Source organism: Takifugu rubripes, chromosome 4 (genome assembly GCF_901000725.2).
Source record: "Takifugu rubripes chromosome 4, fTakRub1.2, whole genome shotgun sequence".
Taxonomy (NCBI): Eukaryota; Metazoa; Chordata; class Actinopteri; order Tetraodontiformes; family Tetraodontidae; genus Takifugu; species Takifugu rubripes.
The window spans coordinates 16,246,308-16,261,610 of record NC_042288.1 but is presented as its reverse complement, the minus strand read 5'-3'; the positions used below and the strand labels follow the sequence as shown (position 1 = coordinate 16,261,610).

The 15,303-nt window shown below is 43.1% G+C and overlaps 1 long non-coding RNA gene across 1 annotated transcript; it reads left to right on the top strand.

Moving 5' to 3' along the window:
* Positions 1-11,391: 11,391 nt before the first annotated feature.
* On the top strand, positions 11,392-13,134 carry LOC115249710 (uncharacterized). The gene is made up of 3 exons (XR_003888392.1): positions 11,392-11,629; positions 11,698-11,774; positions 13,071-13,134. It is a non-coding gene; the product is annotated as an uncharacterized lncRNA (long non-coding RNA).
* Positions 13,135-15,303: the final 2,169 nt, after the last annotated feature.

Genomic DNA, 15,303 nt, shown 5'->3' with positions numbered 1-15,303 from the left:
GCAGCAAGTCATCCTACAGATGCTTGGCTACAAGATGAAGAGCATGAACAGCCAGAAAGAGCAAATGGCCCCATGGAGAAGGCTAGAGGCAAAAATCGTGGCAGCACAGAGAGAAGTCAGCCTTCCAACAGAGCTGAGTAGAGGCGTGGCAAAAGTACTCCGTCAGGCAACCGTGGCTCAGCAGGACCCACTTCTTTCCTTGTTGAAGGGACTAACTTCGTCTATGCCTGACAGCGAGGAGCCTCTGGTTGGAGTTTGCTGGCATCCAGACCCTGGCAACTTCCTCTTCGGGGACTCTCCATTCCCAGTCGGGGGGATGATTCTTCATCCATGGCTGGAACTGTGGCGGCTGCATGCCTGCCTGTTGAAAGGTCCAACTTGTTAGCTACTGGTTTACCCCCTAATGTGGTGGCGACGACTGAGAGTGCAAGGGCATCATCTACTAGAGGCCTTTATGCCTACAAAGGCATTTGAGAAGTGATGCCATGACCCGAATATTCTCTCATTTCAGTGTTCCATTGTAGGTGTGTTAACATTCCTTCAGGAAGTATTGGATAAGGGTCTTTCCTTTTCTACAATTAAGGTCGATTTGGCAGCAATTTCTGCCCGTCATGTCGGGTTTTAATGGGGTCATGCCAGGTGCTCACCCTCTGACCATGCGATTCTTCAAGAGAGTCCGCAGGTTAAGACCTGTAATTAAGCCCAGCATTCCCTCGTGGCATTTGCCGTTGGTGCTAGAGGCTCTTTGTAGTTCCCCTTTTGAGTCTGTTGATATGAACTTTCTTTCTCTTTCACTGCACTTCTTCTCACTCTGACTTCTGCGAAGCGAGTGGGCGATCTTCATGCTTTGTCCGTTCCTCCCTCATGTACCCAGTTCACTCTGGATGGTTCTAAGGTTACACTGCGTCCCACTGCAGCTTATCTACCTAAAGTAATCTTGTCTAATAATTCTATGGTGTTTGAACTTTTGAGTTTCTCTTCTCTGTTTGCTTCTGTGGAGCAGAGGAGGTTGCACTCCTTATGCCCGGTGTGTACATTAAGCACATATATGGACCACACCCAAGGTGTTTGTCTATGTGACCAATTGTTTGTTTGTTATGCTAATCCGGCTAAGGGCAAAGCATTGTCCAAATCGTGGCTTTCTTGCTGGATTGTGGAGGCTATCTCCCTGGCGTACAACAGCAAGGGTCTTCTTTTGCCTCCTGGTGTGACAGCTCATTCAACCAGAGGCATGGCGGCCTCATGGGCTTTGTTTAAAGGAGCATCTTTGAGTGACATCTGATATACCACACAAATGTGTTGTACCTCGTTCCTCTTCTTCAGGGAACAGAAGTTATAGCCCTAACATTTCGTTCTTCACCTTCTGCTGCCAGAGTGGAGGCAGAAACAGCAACGTGAAAGAGTCCTGCTCCACTACAGTCACACACACTGTAGTTTATCCTTTAAAATATAGTAAAGGGGGAGGAGTCCCTTTTTAAAACATCTTATCCGTCATTCATTTTGAAAAGTCAATAAAACAATTGTTCACCCTCTCAGGACTAATGCACCACGTTGGTAGCTGGGGTGTTTGAATCAGTTTATTACCTAGTGTTCCAACATCCCGCCTGTCTGGTCTCTCCTAATATTAACAGGTCATGAGGCAGGATTGTGCTGCTTGCACCTCGAGCCGATTAGCACGACTCCTCACATTTCAGCCAATTGCAGAAATGCCAAAGTTTTAAAAATAAATGTCATTCTCTGCAGCTGAAAACACCTCAGTCCGACGTGTTTCTCAGTCCGACAGCCGGTGAATGAAACCTTACCACAACTAATCCCTCTCCAGCAACACCAGACCCCCTGACAAGCTTCGATTTCATATTGTATTTACTGCACTAGCCACTTCTAAAAATTGGCATTTAAAGGTATAAAAGGTTGATAATCACCCAAAAAAAGCTTTTTCTTTGGGCTTTATTTTGGCACGGGGGATGTGACCTTCAGAGCTGTGCAGATAGAGGGGGGGCTGTGTGTCTCTCAGGCTGCCTCACACACAGTGGTGGAATGCTGTATAGACTTCCCTAGCTGTGGTTACATCTTGCTCTGTATTTGAATGCAGTTATTCCTGGTATGCCACATTGAAAACTTTGTATTGTTTATCCATAGTTGATGCATGGATTCATAATCTTACACTGAAATAATCCAGCATTTTTATAATCATTACTGTACAGACAACTATTTTAGTCATCTGTACTGGAATCAGACCACCTTCAACCTATTTTAACTGAGATGAGAACACAACTTATATCCATGTGGTCAGGGGTTGTGAGCTCCATTCCCCTTCACTTCATGAATAGCCAACAATATCAATTTTAAAAATGGCATAAATACACTCTTATAGTCAGGCCCTGTATATTGAATAGTCACCATGATTATTAAAGTGCATGCAAAAGTTGGCAATATTGGATTGCACGTCAGACTACAATGTGTCAAATTCCCATCTTTCGGAGGTTTATCACCATCACATTCCTGACATTAACAAATGGTTGGAAACACAGCAGAACCTTTAGCACTACAGTTCAGAGAATAACTAAAAGCAGTCAAAAATCAATAGATGCATTTGTTGTTTTAACTGCAAGGAAAATCCGGAAGTCCCAGTAAGGGGGTGGATGTCCTGCTTAGCCAGGCTCTGTAGCATTGATTTGGGATAGCTGCAGGTTGCTCCTCTAATGATGAAGGTAGAGAAGAAAATCCACCCACCTCTGGGGTTTAAACCACATTGATAGCATGAGTCAAGTCCATACAAGTGTTTATTCAATAAACCTGAAAAAGACATTGATTATAACAGTCTGAAATTCTCTTTTGTGAACATGCTCGGCACAGAGCCCCACAGGGTTATTTCTGAATGTTGCTGGCATCAATAAGGTCACAAAGCAGTTAAAAGAGAGCAACAAATGCTTGATAATCATGGAGAATGTGGAGAATATTTTGCCATTATTGTACACTGAGGATTAAATTAATCTGTAGCCACAAAATCAGTCAGTAAGAAAAAGAGACACATGGACGTCCCATCAAGAGGAACCCAAAATGATGCATTCGTCTTTGGTGGCGTTTTCCCTCCAGTTTTATGTGTAATTTGAGCTGTATCGGATTCAAACAGTATGTCAAGACACATCACTGACTATAAGTCAAAGTTTCTATGAGGCAATAATTGGACAGAACCCCCCCCCCCCCCCCACTGAAAGCCTCTTCTATCTGATTATCTCACTGCTGCAGCTATTATTACTGCAGCTGAGTAACTCAAGAAATAATTAATTCTCACTTATTAACAATCTAAGATGAAGAGTTCCACCATCAAGAGCTTGCCTTTTACAGAGAGACATACAATTGAGCAGCATAAAGATGGTGCCCAAGCTGTAATTGCTTGATATTTTACTTTAGATGGAAGAATTTGAGATAGGAGCTGATGCACAAATGGATAATAAGCTATTAATGTAATTAAGAGTAATAGCAGGAATAATGTTCTCAAGTTGTACTGACAGGTCCTTGCCCATCAATAATCCTGCATTATCTCCAGCTATCTGCACCCTCCTTCTCCACATTAATCAAATCGGGGCTTCCCAAAGTTCCCTTCTGATGTGGTGACGCACTGTTCAGGGCTCCATTTGTTATGAGCAATTATCAGTCTACCAGGCATCGTTGCTGGTGATGAATGCTCACAACCAAGGCTCCAAAGAGCACAAAGCCCAATTTTTCTTCATATTCACCCAGTGCAATATGTTACAGCTCTGCAGGGGAAAGGACACTCAGGAATGGTTTGCACGTTTGCTTGTCATTCCAACGACATTCTCCTAATCGCACAGGATGCAAGTTTTTGTTTAAAAAAAAAAAAAAATCCAATATAGTAATAAATATAAAATAGGAAATCAGTTTTAAGGTTACTTTCATCATCTCAAATGAACAAACTGCTTGTGCAGCGAGCAATTAAATTATCGGTGCCCAAGGCTTTCTGGTAGAATGTCCCATTAAAACATCTCTCTCTATACTCATTGGGGTTCAGGTGTGGCAGCATGATGGTGGAACGGTCTGCAAAGTTAGGTTGAGATTTCAGCAGCATGGAGCACCAGCAAGGAGTTAAGAACACACATTTCAGCAATGATGTGGCTTGTATCTATCGATGTTCTCACCAGAGCTTTTGTCGCTAGAAGTATGAAAATTGCAAAAAGGCAGAGTCAATTTGGAAGGGTGGTAAACCCTGGACTGGATTCTGAAGGATTAGGGATTAGGGTTGTGCTACAAAAACCTTATACTGTAATATTTACATCTGTGGTGTGTTCTATAAAGGTCATGCTTATAATAAGTTAAAACTCCATTCTTGTTTGTCAAGAGTGAAAGTTGGTTCTAGCATGACCGTATGTCTTGCATCTTTCCGTAGCACCAAAATCTTGAAGCACTCAGCGCTCATGTCTTCATTTGGGCTTCAGCTGTTTAGCATAACTGACTCTTGTATCGAGGTTCGGAGCCAGGAAAACATGCCAGCAAACAGCACATCCATAATTTGGTTAAAATGTTTTTTCCAGCGTCTCTATATAACTTCTAGTGACTGAGTAAGTGATCAATGCCAGGATGAATATGGCATGGTACGTGGCTGTTTATCATATGGCCACATTACAGGGTAATTGTTCAATAATGACATTGAATGTTTACCCCTTGGACCATTTGCCTTCACGTCTGTTATAGTGTATATACTGTTATATATCTGTTGCCGTGTGTAGTGGCTTCATCCCCCTCTCCCATCCACAGCAACCATTCATGGACAGAAAAAATATAGGTAGAAGTATCCCCAAGCTTCATTATTATTTCCTTTAGACCTCTGGAATTGAACAGCTTTTGCAACTGTATTGCTTTTGATTTAAGTTAAACTAAGATAGTTTAAGGTTTTCCATACCAACCAAAGCTCTAATCTCACATTATGTAGAATCATTCTAATATGATTTTCTTTTTCAAACCAAGTGTCCTAATCGGGGCCTAAAATACCTACTAGCGTTCCTACGGGCAGAGTGGTTATTTTTAAAAATTGCACAAGCAATTGTTCGCACTCTGAAACGTGACCTCTCACCTGGCTCAAACCAAATAAGGGGGCATCAGATTTAACTTTGTAGAATAGTATGAAAACCTGTTTGTAACTCCATTCGTGGCCCAGACTCGTAGAGGGACAGTGCCCTATTCAGCCGAATAGTAAAGTTAAGGTCATTGTTGATGATTGATTAATATTGTTGGTTTAATTCCATATTGCTTTGTTCCTTCCTCATCATACAGGCTTTTGCCTCTACAGAAAGTGTGGCAACCTAGAGAGGGAAGACAAAACCCTAAAGATTTACTAACCAGTACAGGTTATAAAAAAGCTCAACATTTACCACAAAACAGACAAATGATCAGATGCTGGCAGACAGGAAGCAGCGGCTTATTCGGCCCGTTGATTAATGACCAACTGCAGGTGTAAACGAGTCGACCACGCCTCGAAGAGAGAGCGGAGCAAGGCGGTGAAACACAAAAACACGAAACACACAGCGTCCTGACACACGTGCGACACGATTAAGTGTCTTTATTGAAGAACATCCTGTTTGACAGGGAAAATGCCAGTTATTCATCCTAATGCTGCGCCAGGAAGATATTATAAAACTGGAGGACCTGAAGTGAACTGTTATTTCTTTGACTAAACTTTTACATTAACTTCTCCAATGTGGCTGCTTTTTTAAGGTAAGCACATTCCACTCAAATATTGTGTGACACCACTTTAACATCTCTGCAGTAGTATTAAAAAATACCTGACCCTTATTAGCAACAGTGCTTATTTTGTCCTCTTCACAAATAGCTCATGAAGTTGCATCTAATGAAAGGTTTTGTCCTTATCTCAATATAAAATGCAGTCAATTCATCTGAAATTAGACATTTGTCTAAAACCCAGCTTCATTTATCTGCTATCTGCTGTCAGACAATCCTCCCACCAGCAGGAACGGAACAATACATCTAGAATTTTATTATATCAATGGCATAAATTTACAAGCAAGTCAAATCAAATATCTGTCAATGACCCTATATTTCTTTATGCTTTTCGTGTTTTCAGTGTGTGGTTTTTTTTTTTCTTTTTTTTTTTTTTAGGGACTGATTGTGGATGTGGGGGGGCGCGGGGGGGGGGGGGGGGGGGGGGGGGGGTCGATCCCTGATCCCTGCTCTCCATTTCTAATCACCATTTCACTCCCTTAAAGCAATGGTTGCAGTCCTTATCCTCACCAGGTTGTTCTGCCTCCACAGTGTTAACACATCAGTCAGTTCTCCATCCAATGGTTGGATCAAAATACTAACATCAGTATTTTTCCTTAATATATTTGCCTAAAAACTCCTAAATTTCAGTTTTGAAGTTGACATTTTGTCACTCTGGAGTATTGAGTGTTTAAGAGAACAATGATAAGAGAACACAACAAAACATAATGTGAAAACATTTAAATTGTGGTTAATTTAAAATCAAGGATTTCTATTGGGACATTTGGCTTTACAGTTGTTTACTTACTGTTACGTAAGGAGTTTTAACAGAACCCATCTCCCAGCCTCCCTGAACGTCCACCCAGTGTTCCACATCTCCCTCCTCAAACCAGTTACGGAAAGCCCCCAACAGCCTCCTGCGCCGCCACCCCCCCCCCCCCCCACGTCTCATCGAAGGCCATCCGGCCTACACGGTCACCAGGATTCTGGATGTACGCAGGTGGGGGAGGGGGTTCCAGTACTTGGTTGACTGGGAGGGGTACGGCCTGGAGGAGCGCTCCTGGATTGGGCACTCCCTCATCCTGGACCCGCAACTGATGAGGGACTTTTATCTTAGATTTCCGAATAAGCCAGGTAGGACGCCAGAAGGCGTCCATTGAGGGGGTTAGGGTACTGTTGTGGTTCAGTTTCTGATCGGTCTCCGAAGAGCGCTGAGCCTCCAGCGCTTACTTAAGCTCTCTGTTTAGTGAGTTTTTTCCAGTGCTTAGTCACCTTTTTTCAGTTGGTTCTTTTCCTGACGTTTTTTTCCCATTTCGATGGTGATTTTTCGTTCGCCTTTCTGTTGTTACTTTCTGAGTTTTTGTTGTTACTTTGTTTGATGGTCTTGGACATTGTGTCAGTAAAGAACCTTTTTGTTTGCACATTGCGTCTGGGTCCTGTCTTCCTTAACTGTGCCGTAATAATGAAGTCGTCACCACTAAGGGATGAAGGGATACGTGGATCTCAAACACTGACTCGTGGTTAATTCTTTTATCTACAGTGGGACCTCTACTTACGAACGTCTCTACATGCGAAATTTTCAGGTTACGAAACGTCTCAATGGGAAAATATTTCCTCTTGTTACGAAAGAAATTTCAGGATACGAAAGGCAAAAATACACTAGCGCTGCTACTCACAGCTCGCGAAGTTTAGCGAACGCAAACATGCTTGTAGCTGCTCTGCCATTGGCTATCGCCTAGCATCTTCCTGTAATCCCATTGGCTAGGAGGGACGTCAATCTGTACAGGTTTGTGTGTGTCCCAGCGTCGCCTTCGGGATTTATTGTGGGTGTTCGTATGTTTGTCCATTAGATGGCGGTGTTAACATTCGTTGCTAGTAATGACGGCTAATGTAAGATTAGCCTGTAATAAAGTTCATTTTGTTCCTGGAGAACCCTTGCACTGAATTCCTACATTTATTGTGCGGTAATCTAATTGTAACATGTATTTGTTACATTTTTATGATTTATAAAAAGAATTATGTCCAAATTTTTGGGGGCTTGGAACGGATTAGGGCATTTACATGGAACACGTGTCTTACGAAATAACTTCCGGAACCAATTCATTTCATAAATAGGAGGTCCCACTGGACAGAGAATGATATCTGAGTCTAATGTCAGCTATTTACTCAGCTCTGCATTGAATTATCCAGCTCTGACTTTGTTCAGCATAAATTTGTTATGCTTCGATGGTTTTCAGTTTTTGGTCAAGTGTTTGCTCTGCTGTTCGTAGAAGGCATGGTGAACCCTTTTTATGGTTCTCATGGTAAGCGCTGTACCTGCACTAGATGAGCAATTAAGGAGCCTTCCTAAGCCACTGTATCTAGTTCACTGATGCTAGCCTGTCAGCCCAAGTGGTTTATGATAAATTGTGAACACAAGAAGATCTTTTCAAGTCTTGTAATTGGGCCCTGGTTTGTTTTGGAAAAGGTCACTGCATCTCCTTTTTAAGAAAGAGCGGCTTGCCTGGGTTTTGTGTCCTAGCAATGATTTCTCTTTGCACCTTTCTAGAGTACTACATCCCTGAACTCTGGAGTCTTGCCATCTTTGTTTGATTTAAAAATAGAATCCTTTTAAGATTTATTCCTGCTTCCTGTCTGAATTCTGGGATCCAAGCAACGCAACATAATGAATGTTCTGGGAGAAACAAACAGGATCTGTTGATACCATTAGTGTTAACTCTATTTGACTTGCCGTGGCCTGACATAAGGAAATGATTATAATTGAATTTGTTGGAAAACAAATTATTGTACAAGTCAGTTTATAACTGACAAATTTGATGTTACATATGTTGGGATCTCATCATATGGCCTGAATGAAGAAAGGCCAACCAAGGGAAGAAAGGCCTCATAAATGAATTCACATATTCCCCAGAAAACGTTAACCAGGGTTCTGGTGACTCTGATGTCACCAAAGTTGATTAAATCAGCGAGAACTTCTTTCTTGAATGTCCTTTTCCAGAGCGATATCCAGTGCCTAGGCCTCAAGAGCACGTGCTGCATGAGCAGTCGCCTTTTTTCTTTTAAAATGAAAATATTTTTCCCTATACCTTCCCGTGTACGTTTCGGTGTACCTTAAGGAAGCTGTACTTCCCCGAACTTCGAGCGAAATTACCTGGCGAAAGACTGCCCTCTTTTCTCCAGCGAGAGGGAAATGGCGTGCTTGTGACCAGCTTGCCTTTCACCCTCCAACGCAGCGTTACCGCCGATATCGCCGCATTGTCATGCGGATCGGGCAAACCACATAGAGTACGCCAGTCACCAACTTATTGCTCTCAAAGCAGTATCAAGTAAGAGGTATATAACTGCAGAGATTACTTTTTAGAGTGTTTTAATGAGCCAATCCTAATTAAGTTGGACGTCTGAGACTCGTCTGAAACGTTTTGTGTTCTTTAAGTTTATTAACTCCAGTTTGTTACGAGTGAGAGTTGAACAGAACCCGAGAGCAGGCCAGGACACGGTGATATAAGGGTCAAAAGGTTTTATTTACGGGGGGCGGACAACACAAGGAAGACGAAGACTGTCCTCCAGGACTGCAGAGCACTCGGGAACAGAAGCGGCCTTCCAGGACTGCAGGAAACTCAAACCAGAGGCAAAAACCCACCAAACTCTGGCAACGGAAACCAAACACACGACGAGGGAATACAAAACAACACCCCGGCCCTGATAAGCAGGCACAACCTGCTTAAGTAGGGGGCAGGATGTAAATTGCCTACAGGTGCACCTGCCTGCAGTGCTAGCTGCCGCCAATTGTGCTCCACACCACCCCCTGCAGGACAAAGCCAGACACAACCCTGAACCCCAACAGAGTTAGCCATCAATAGAATAGCGTTCTTTCATGTTTCCATTGAAGTGCTGCTTTTATCTTTTCTTCTCTTATCCCACACATACACACACATTAACGCACACAAACCTGTGCTCTCTTTTGACATTCTGCTGTTTTATGTCTGCATTAGCGGCAATATTATTCTAGCAGGAGGTGTTTTTTTAAAAAATACTTCTCAGCTTTTCAGGAGAACCTGCATAGATTGCTAGTTTTCATGAAGTAATAGTCAAGGTTAGAAACTTGGATGAAGGAAAACATTCAATTGCTCGCTCGGGCAGAAAGATTTAAGTTAAGACACAGCACCGTGTCTCTCCGCTCTTTCCTTAAACACATCACTGAAGATTTTTGGTCTTCCGACCTGCAGCCTATGATACGACATGTTGCCCCATTTGGTTATCATCCCGGTCAGTCTTGCTGGGCCACTGTTTGTTTTATCCTCCGTCAAACTGCAATTATCAGGAGGTTCAATAATTATGCACTGTTGACCTGAATTATTTATTGTACCCAGTGGTCCCATCAACATCCACGAGAGGCGATCTGTTTGCCACCTTAAATGTTAATTGCTGTCACTCTGGAGGTTGACAATTGTCAGCAGACCACACAGGTGATATACAGTTCTTGTGTTGGATCTCTTTAAAGTTTCCTCCATTTCCCTTGGAATGGCCGCATTTTGCCACTGTGTGTGTTTAAATGATTTTGTGTGACAGGATTTGAAGAGTGTTGTAACACTGCAGCCACTAATCCTGAAATATTCTTTACTTGTGTCTTCAACATGGTGCCGGGGACTCAGAGACCACATGCTTATCAGCACCCTGTGCCACCTAATTGACCCCGTTCCTGCTTTCTGCTGTGTCGGATTGGCTTTAGATAACCACTGGAATGCCCCAAGAACTGTCTCTTTATTGCATTGAGCCTTTTATTGCACCAACAATATCCATTAGTATGATTCATTTTTATTAGGTTTCTTCATTAATTGTGTTTGTGAGAAGTAGCTTTGGTCAGCTAAGATTATTTCTGTGTATTCAAATCTTAAGCAACACAACCAAGCAGCTACTGTCTTGAATCTCTGCAGAGATTATATGGAGTTAGGGTTAGTGAAGGATTTAATGATTGCTCTGCGGCCTGGTTGACTCAGATTGCTGTTCACGCTGAGTCCAATGTTATTTTCTAATAAGCTTCCTGCATCACAACCTGGAAGATAAAGTCTGGGTTTGGAGGAGAGCATACTGAAGATTGAGGTAAAATTTGAACAACAAAAAGAAATGAAAGAATTTAATGTAAAAACAATGTAAAAAAAAAAAAAGTTTAATTATGCAGGCTTTAGGGCAGAAGTCTATGGTAGAGGACTGCTTGAGGTTCCAGACTAAAGAAGTTGATGTAGATGGCTGAAGGAGAGCTTCATTTTTCTGCCAGGTTAAAGAGCTGCACACATAGTTTTAATTTCACGAGCACAACTTCATATTCAGGTAGTTGAATCTTAGAAACTAGACTGTTTGAGTTTCTTGAAGATGTTTCACCTCTCATCCAAGAGGCTTCATCAGTTCTAATTGACTGGGAGTTCTTATACGCTTCAGGAGCCATCAATGCATTAACATTCACACATTTGGAGCTTTAGTCACCTGGTTGTTGGTAGTTCCACCTCCCATCACATTAATTCAAATAAGTGGTTGAACTCCTAGTTTGAGGGAGGTTTCTAAAGCCAGGAACATGGATGTGCCACAGGCTCATTGGTGTTACCCATAATAGCCAATCTATACGTAGAGGAAGTGGAGAGCAGAGCTTTAACCTTCTTCACAGGAACCACTCCCACCCACTGGTATAGACATGTGGACGACACTTGGGTCCACACCAAAACACTGGAAGTAGAAGCCTTCACGGAACACATCAGCACAGTGGACAGAAACATCAGGTTCCCCAGGGAGGAGGAAGTCTGGCCTTCTCGAACTGAGCCATGCACATCAAAGGAGACGGGAGCCCGAACATCAACATTTATGGACTAAAAGCAACCACCTTTTCTCTCCATGTCCACTGGTAGAAAAACATTTAGCCGCAATTTACTAAATCCAACAATTGACTTAATATGTCGTTGACTCCTGCAGAGCACAAACCGACCTAGAGGATGTAGTCTGACAAAGCCAGAGAAGCTTGTGTGAACTGCCCACTGAGATGAAGAGAGGTGAGTCCCTTACATGCTTCAAATTGGAGTCTTCATGACACTAAATATATTGTCTTATATTTAAACGCATTAGAGCAGTGGAAGCAGAGCTACCTAACAGCACATGGCAGATGTTTTCTCACAACTCATTAAGACTAAGCATTACATAAATACCCTATTGTGGCACAAAGAGGACACACACACACATCGAAGTTGAGTGGTCCTTTAGAACGATTACTGTCAGGCTTCCTCCAGGATCAGGAGATTCCCATCTTCTGCCTCAAAAACCTAGACAGACTTGATTAAATGATCTAAAGCCAGATATGGAATGAGAAGCAGGGGAGGTGCATGTTTAGAGGAGCTGCAGCAGAATCAACAGTTGCTGACAAGAGCAGACACGTAAATGTCTGGGGCAGTAAAATGGCTCATTGATGAGCGAAGGCAGAAAACCCAGATTTCTTCAGAGTGCCATCACTCATGTGTGAAGGACATTCCAAAAATGCCAGAACTGGCTCTGAACTGCCGAGGTCACACCTTCATATCAGAGACACCTCGAATGTTGGTGCCAAAAGTAAAATATAAAGTGTGACTGAGTTTTCACTCAGCTTGGTCCTAGAATCACCCCTGAGTGTGGAAGACCTTGAGGAATTATCACAGGAGAATACAAAGAGATGACAAGTTGTTCTCAAAGAAAAGGTGCAGCATCTGAAGCTTAAACTCCCGTCTATCAGTTCAGGACATATGCACCATTAAAGCACTTCTTCCTCCTAATGGGATGTTCCTTCAGCTCTTTTGATGTGCAGGTGACCTTTGGGTGCAAAGTGAAGGAGAGGGAGGCTTTCCTCTCAGGAAATCGAGCAGAAACAGTCTTTTAAATAAGCCATGGATTGACAGTTCTGAGTGAAAGTAAGCCCGCCACGAAAAAGAGAGGTTTGCTGAGGCCTTAAGACTGTGTGCGCTTCAGGGGAAAAAGCTTTGAGAACTTTCCTGGTCCAACACACGTTCCTCCAGATCTCCAGACCAGAACGCTGCTTTACTGTCACCAGGTGGCACCAGGTGCTTTGCTGCAGCTTAGAATTATGCACATATTTCAGAACATCAACACTGGCCTATAAACAGTGTCTTTGTTCCCATGCTCACTGTTATTTGGGCTTGTGAAAAAAACAGGATGGTGCTTTTGGGGGGGGGGGGGGGGGGGGGGGGGGGGGGGCACCTCGTGTTAGAATTCAAACAGGCAACTTAATCTGGAGAAACACACAGCCTTTGTTGTCAGCAACTTGATGCAGTCAGTTTGAGCTTTGATGCCTTTCTTCTCAGTACACATCAAAGGAGACCTCAGAGCGCCATATATGCAGAGCCAGATGTGAGAAGCATCCTGCAGGACCTTGAGGCAGAGCCCTGATAAGAATTTATCAAACTACACAAATGAATAATTCATGTGCACTAATTACATTCCACATCTCCTTCAATTCCAGGAATGTGGGTGTGAAATGAGCTCTTTGAAGATTGGAAATGTTGGCTGTTGTCTCCAGAAACAAGTTTGATGCTGGTGTTACCGTTAGCCAGAAATAATATCCTTCCAAATCACACACTTTGATAACATTTGATCCCGAAGACTCAGGAAATACAAGGTTTATTGAGGTGAATCTGTGTATGGCTGAGCGGTTGTAGCCCCGAGTCAATCTTAGTTTATGGCTGCAACTCTGACAAACTCACCCGTTCACCCTTTAAACCGCCACCAACCAGTGACGCATGAACATTCAGCACAGCTTTGAGAGCCTGGTGAATCGCCATCACAGCAGGAAGTGCAACATTCATGTCATTGACATGAACTTTTGATTTCATTCCACAATGGTTGCTGTTCACAATGTTGCTGTAGGGTTCCATATGTCATAAAATCACAATCATGTGTACGTTTGTGTGCTGGGTGCATACCAGCGTAACACCACAGAAGCTTCTGATGAGATTTAGTATGTAGACGAAAGGGCTTGAAATCCAGCACCCAGTTTGGAGGCCTCCTGCTGCTGGTTTCCACTGCTCACCTCAGCTCAAAGGCTCCTTCCAACACACTTTCTAAGTAGGATTGATGTGCAAGAACAGCTGGAGCAACAATTCAAATGAACTGAGGAGTGGAACAATGATGTCCAACCTTCTGTCTGCTCACACACACCCCCAAAGGCATCTCCTCCTGCTCCTCATCCACCCTGCTGTGCTTCATTCTCATTTCTCCTGTCACATGTTTCTATGTGGATAAACTTACCGTTTCAAAACAGGCAAAATACCACACACACACACACACACACACACACACACACGACAAAACTCCCTTTTTCCCTTTCCAGTCAATGATGCCATATTAGGGTTAGGGTTAGGGTTAGGGTCCCCCCCCCCCCCAGAGAACCTGCTGCCTTCAGGCACCAGATTCCTGCACAAAGACAAACGGTGTCTGTTGTAAATCCCGTTTCCTCCAGGCAGCTCTTTCACTCAATGATGAACCTTTTGTCTTGACATTCAGGCATCTGGATGTTGTCTCATGAATGCTAGTCTGGGTGAGGAGGAAGCTCTGGTTTCCTGTTCTTCTTGCAATGGTTGAGCGGCATGGAGCCGCGTATGAAGAAGGGCCGATGCAGCCTCAGACTGTGATGGCTCACATAACAGTAACTGCTTTGTATTTAAAGAAGAGGAGACCATCAAGAACCTGATGATAAGCTGTTTTTACCGAGCACTCAAAATAGTCTAAAGCTGTTTGTTTAAATCAACCTGAAATACTAAGTGCTTTGATGTTAGAGCCCTCCAAGATCATCATTTCAGAAAAGGCCGTTTCATTTCTGCGCAAAAGCCATGAAGTTCGTTTGTTGTTTATTTGTTCTTTTATGGAGGTTTTCTCACTCCTGCTGTAACCTTTAAACAACCGTAATCGTTGGACACAATTGGATGCAAATTCCAGTGTTTACGGGCTGGAAGTATGAAATGCCACAGAGCAAATATTAAGTATAAGTGTGCGCTGGAGGGATGTAGAATACATAATCCTCTCTGAGTCACAAGATTACAGAAGTGAACAAGAAAAATGGCCCCACTGAGCTGGTGCTTCATCCAAAAGCTGCTGAAAAGCTGGAGATCTTCTGAGACTCATCAGATCTCAGGTTACTTCATGTCTTCGGGATTATTCCTGCTCTCATAGAATATAATCTCATGCAAAACTAACTTTATTTTGTATCATCTCCAGATGATGCTCGGAGGCAGCACAAGCTTGTTTTGGTTCTTGGCAACTTAAAGACTCCATGGTGGTCAATCAACATGGAGAGAGTCCAGAAGCAGCCCAGATGGGAAACTAGAGTAGAATATTAAAGAGAAACATGCAGCTCAACCTGGATCCCGACAGAGGAAATTACCTAGTGGCAACACATCTCAGCTGTCCGCTTCCATGGTAACGCTGTTTGCCGCTGCTCGATGTTGGAAGAGGCAAGTTTGGTTATTAAATAAACGAATCACCACAATTTGTTGGGGTCCAGGGTTCCGGGTCAAGTGTTGTTGTGGTCCTGCTTGTTTC